This window comes from Phocoena phocoena, chromosome 4 (genome assembly GCF_963924675.1).
Source record: "Phocoena phocoena chromosome 4, mPhoPho1.1, whole genome shotgun sequence".
Lineage (NCBI taxonomy): Eukaryota > Metazoa > Chordata > Mammalia > Artiodactyla > Phocoenidae > Phocoena > Phocoena phocoena.
This window is the reverse complement of record NC_089222.1, coordinates 90129662-90135859: the sequence shown is the minus strand read 5'-3', so window position 1 is coordinate 90135859 and position 6198 is coordinate 90129662. Positions and strand designations below refer to the sequence as shown.

The window sequence follows — 6198 nt, the reverse complement described above, 5'->3', positions numbered from 1 at the left end:
CAAAGTTTCAATGTGAGGCTGAATCATGCGTATAAAATAAAAGACTTTTAGTTCATCTCCAATAAAACAGAATATTCTTTAAACCAATTATTTTTACTAGGAGGGAAAATGATTTCAGTAACTGAAATGTTTAGCCAAGATACTGATGGTGCTTTATACCTGCCATAGCAATTAAAATGTCTCTAATAAAATACCACTGAGATAAATTAGAATCCTTTATTCAGAGCTCATCACAGAAGATCTAATTTATAGCATTGACTATAACATGTTAAAAAGTCTCTATGTGAAAGTTAATTCCATGATAAATTTTAATCATGTGGATAAAACTAGCCTCAAAGCTGTATTAATTATACATTTAAGCTCTACATACAAACTCACACATTACAGTACAGCCAGAACATGTAAAATATAGTCTGAACCAAATTAAAATATGCCAATTTCCTCAGCAGTTATTTGCTTTTGATATACTATAGTTATTTCAGCCCATTCTTTATAAACATTAAATTACTGCTGTGTTTTCTTAGCCATTTTGCTTCCTTAGAAAGAACTCCAGGCTCTGGTTAACTCCATGGCCTGATTTTCTACTTTCACAGAGTACAAAGCAGATAACCATCCAAGATAAATATCTTAATAAAAGGGGTGAAAATTGCTGGCAAGTTTCACCTCCTTAACCCAAAGTCTGTTCACCCCACCCACTGTAATTCCTAGTCTCACCCTCCTATTACTCTCTCTCTAGGTTTTCATCTCTGGCATCAAAATCACAGGGCACGTCACCAGAGTCCCTGTTAAGTACAGGCATGCACTCCCTGTTTCAAAAGCAGCCTAAAGCAGCAGCCAGTCAGCAAACTTACCAGTCTTCGACAAGATAAGAAGCTTGTTCCATATGTAAATGACCATTTCATTCTCCATCTAGAAAGTCTTGGTACCAAGAAAAGATCAAGTGAATTGAGTAGTGTGCTTAGTGCTGTCACTGAGTATTACATGTATGTAATACCTCACGCAGTAAAAATTCAAATGAAAATTTGTAGATTAAAAATTTAGCCTATTTCACTTCTCCTGTCCCCTAGTTTCCTACTTTCATTCCCTGGAGGTACCTTGATCATTTTACAGATGTTCAATGCATATAAAAGCACACAAGTGTAAAACAAACAACAACAAAAACTTGTACTATACACCATATTCTTCCCTTTACTCTTTTAACATTATATATTGGAAACTGTCCAAAATCAGTACATATAGAACAGCTTCATTCTTTAAAAGGTTGCATAGAATCCCATGCCATACAGGTACATAATTTACTTAACCAGTGTCCTAATATAGATATATATGCTGCTTCCAATCTTTTTATTTCAAACAGCCCTATAAGGAATATACTTGTATATTTGTCACTTAAGACGTGACAAGCATAGCTGTAGATAAATTCCCAGAGTAGTATTGCAGGATCAAAGAATATATGCATTTGTAATTTTGATAAGATATTGTTAAATAGCCTTTTATAGAGTTTATACCAAATTATATAACTAATAGCAATGTATTGAATACCTATGTTCTCACACCCCTTTCAATATAGCATGCTATCAAAATTCTTTTATCTTTGCCAAACTAACAAGGGAAAATGGCACTTCCTTGTAGTTTTAACTTAAATTAATTTTTTTCCTATTATATATTAAGTGAATACCTTTTCATATATTAAGACCCATTTATATTTCTTTTGATACCAACTGTTTTGATCCTTTGTCCATTTCTTGTAGGATTATTGGTCTTCTTCTCACATATTTATTTATATATGCTGAGAAACATATCCTTTGGTCTATGCCATGAGTTGCAGACAAAATATTTTCCCCTGGCTTGTCATTTGTGTTTTTTCCTTTGTTTATGGATTTTAATGACAAGATAATTTTAATTTTATATGTTCAAATTAATCTATCTTTTAATTTAAGATTTCTTAGTTTTGGATTAACCCTAGAAATGTCTTCTTAACCTTGAAATGTTTTACATACACACACAGACACACACACACACACACACACACACACCTGTGTGTATACATACATAATATTTCTATAGTATAGTTTTTACTTTTATTTTTAAATTTAAATCTTTGAAACATTTGGAATTTAGGGATAAAAAATGAGGTGAGAGTCCAAAAATAATTTTATTTTCCAGATTACTATCCAGTTGTCCCAATACCATTTATTAAATAATTCATCACTTACCTACTGATTTGCTATGCCATTCTTGCCATACACTAATATCCAACACATATTTGTGTCTACTTACGGACTTTCTTTTGTATTCCATTTATCTGCATGTTTATTCATGCATTATTATTACATTAATGCAATTACTATAACTCCCTATTTTAAAATATAGGAGAGACTGTAACTTGTTACTCTTCTTTGCCCAGACTTTTCTTGAATATTTTTCCCTATTTTCCATGTGACTCAACCCTTCCAGTTCAAAAAACAAATGAACAAATAAATAACACTCTTATTGTATTTACTGATATAGAATTTATTACTTATATTAGGAAGAGCTGATATCTTTATAACATTGGATCTTCCTATTTAAGAAAATGTATGCTTTCCTTATTTGTACAGATTTTGTATATTTCTTGTTAAATTAATTTCTATAAATTTTTTTCTATTGTAAATGTGATATTTTCTTCCATTATAGCTTCCAGTTCGTTATTGTCTATACTTATGAAAGTTGCTTGCTGTTTATTATTATTCTCAGCCATTTATAAATTCTTCTATTGTTTGTTACAATTGTTCAGTTGATTCTTTTGTATATTCATGTAAGCAAGTATAACATTTGCAAATAATGATAATATTACATCCTTTTTAAAACATATATGCCTCATTCTCTCCTCTCTAATTGTACTGGCAAGTACCTTCAGAACCACGTTAAAAAAGTAGTAGTGAGTGCTCACTTGGGCAACACATATGCTAAAATTGGAGCAATACAGAGAAGATTAGCATGGCTTCTGAGCAAGGATGACACAGAAATTTGTGATACGTTCCATATATTTTCTTCTCAGGCATGGGACACAAAAGCAAAAATAAACAAATGAGACTACATCAAAATAAATAGCTTTGCACAGCAAAGCAAACTATCAACAAAACAAAAAGGCAGCCTACAGAATGAGAGAGGGTATTTGCAATATCACATATATCCAATAAGGGGTTTATATTTAAAATACATAAAGAACTCATACAACTCAATATAAAAAAACAAAAAAACAACCCAATTAAAACATGAGCAGAGGCCCCGAATAGAAATTTTTCTACAGATAGCCAACAGACACCTGAAAAGATGCTCAACATCACTAATCATCAGGGAAATGCAAATCAAAACCACGGTGAGCTACCACATCATACCTGTCAGAATGGCAATTATCAAAAAGACAAGAAACAAGTTTGGCAAGGATGTGGAGAAAAGGGAACCCTTGTCTGTGGGATTATAAATTGGTGGGGCCACCATGGAAAACAGTATGGAGTTTCCTCAAAAAATTAAAAATAGAACTGCTATATGATCCAGCAATTTCACTTCTGGGTATTTACCCAAAGAAAACAAAAACATTAATTTGAAAAGATTTATGCACGCTATTGTTTCACTGCAGCATTAAATAGCCAAGACATGGAAACAATCTAAATGTCCATCAATAAATGAATGGATAAAGAAGATGTGGTACATATATACAATGGAATATTAGTCATAAAAAAGAATGAAATTTGCCATTTGTGGCAACATGAATGGATCTAAAGGATATTATGTTAAGTAAAATAAATCAGACAGAAAAAGACAAATACCAGATGATTTCACTTATATGTGGAAGCTAAAGCACAAACAAACAAAACAAATGAAAACAGAGAACAAACTGTTGGTTGCTAGGAGGTGGGAGACAAAATAAGTAAAGGGGATTAATAGGCACAAATCTTCAGTTATAAATAAGCCACAAGGATGCAACATACAACATAAAGAATATGGTCAATAATATCTTAATAACTTTGTATGGGGACAGAAGGTTACTAGATTTGTCATGATGATCATTTCATAATGTATGTAAATGTCAAATCACTATGTAGTACAGCTGAAATTAACATATTATTCTATATCAACTATATTTCAATTAAAAAAAGGAAAAAAGGTAGTGACAGTGGACACTCTGGCTTTATTCTTGACATTATGGGGATTTTCTCATTGTGTTTTCACTGACATAATACTGGCTTTCAGGTGGTAAATATTAATTTAAAATGTGGCCATACAGTCCCTAGTTTATTGAGTTTTTTTCCAATACTTGATTGGTAGGATTACATGATTTCTCTTATTTGTTCTCCTCTAGGTGAATTATATTAACAGAGTTACTAATGTTGAATTATTTTTCCATTTCTGGAATACGCTAGTACTATTATCCCCACCACGCTCAGTCATTGTCCAGAGACGGCCGAGGGGAAGGAAGTATGGTTTGGGTATGAACACCACGGTGGTTTTAAAGGGGTTGCCAGCTGGAGTCTGTCATCAGCTACGCTCCTCACAGCAGATTCTCTTGAAGGAGATTTGAGCAGCACATTTTTACGCCACCACATCAGTCAGTAAAGGACTAGAAGTCAGAAAACTTGAGCTCCAGAACTATGACACCAACCAGTTATCACTGTTATCTTAGACAGGTAATGTGCTTTCTGAGCCTCACCTTTTCCTTGCTTGATAAAGACAGACATAATAACAGAGCACATGCATTTAAAGTGCTTGAAAGGGATTCTGGTACATACCGCGCTATAAACATTAGCTATGATTATTATTATTATTACCAAAAATCCCTTCAGAGAGGAGCCCCAGAACCTGGAACACAACAGTAGCTGCCATTTCTTGAGCACTTATTACATACATGCCAGGCAGTCAGTGTTGGCAAAGAAAGGATCAGAAGGGAAGAGAGAAAGAGAAAGGAAGGAAATGTGGCACTTAATTGCTGTTACCACCTTGAGCAACTTACACTAAAGGAAGAGGCTCTCTTGCATTTAGAATTTGCTAGAACAAAAGAGAGACTTATAAGGAAGAAATAAAGTAAGCCAAAAAATTCCTTCCTGGATGGTTAAGTTTACTGAAAAGGAAAGGCAGCAAGGATTTAGGGTGTCAGCAAAGTTCAGAATAGAGAAGGCCCTTGGCTGGAGCTTTCATTTGGCTATATCCCCTGGGTCCCCCTGGTGGCAGGATGGGTGAAGGAAGATGAGCAATATCAACAGATACAGAGCAAGGATTTAGCACAGGCAAAGGTGACCTCTGATCCTGCATCTTCCACTTACCAAATCTGAACAAAATCCTTAACTTTCTTGTCCTCTCCTTTAAAGGGACTGTTCTGAGGAGTAAATGAGATAATTATGTATAATTTATGTAAAGCATTTGACATAGAAGAGCTGCTTAATAAGCATGGCTATTATTATTAAAGCATAACTCATGTTTTATAATGACCTAAGCTTTGCTTGTAAAACTACTTTCTGTATGGGGACATGCGTATGCATATGGCTGATTCGCTTTGTTGTGCAACAGAAACTAACACAGTATTGTGAAGCCATTATACTCCAATAAAGATCTATTAAAAAAAAAACAAAACTACTCTCAGAAGTGATGTTAATTTGGGAATTCCCTGGCAGTCTAGTGGTTAGGACTCTGCTCTTCCACTGCAGGGAGTACGGGTTAGATCCTTGGTCGGGGAACTAGGATCCCGCATGCCACATGGTGGGACCAAAAAAAGATGATGTTAATTTTTAATAAGTATTGATAGCCACCAAAAATATTTTTCATGAAGTTTAACCTTAGAACATTCAGGAAAAATCACATAATCTACAATGTTTTTCAGTAATTACACTTATGCTCTAATTGCAGTTTTGACCTTACACTCAAAAAAAATTTTAAAGAACATTTTTTTAAATAAATTCATCTCTAATGGACAAACTAGTTGAAGCGATCATTTTAAAATAAATACTATCCAAAAGCTACTCACTTTCCAACTCCTAAGTCATGTGCAATAGTTAAAAATATGAGAACCTAAGGCACAAATACCGTCATTATATTAAGATGGTGTTCTACGTAAACATGAATAAACACAGGCCTGACAGATTATAATAGTCAATTTGGAGACATGGAAGTTCTTGTTTCAATGGATGAAATATGCATGCTTTTGAAAAATTCAAATGTGAG

The 6198-nt window shown here is 33.7% G+C and overlaps 1 non-coding gene across 1 annotated transcript; it reads left to right on the top strand.

Annotated features, from left to right (window-relative positions):
• The first annotated feature begins 2924 nt into the window (after positions 1-2924).
• Positions 2925-3031, top strand: LOC136123015 (U6 spliceosomal RNA). The gene has a single exon (XR_010655897.1). It is a non-coding gene; the product is annotated as a U6 spliceosomal RNA (small nuclear RNA).
• Positions 3032-6198: the final 3167 nt, after the last annotated feature.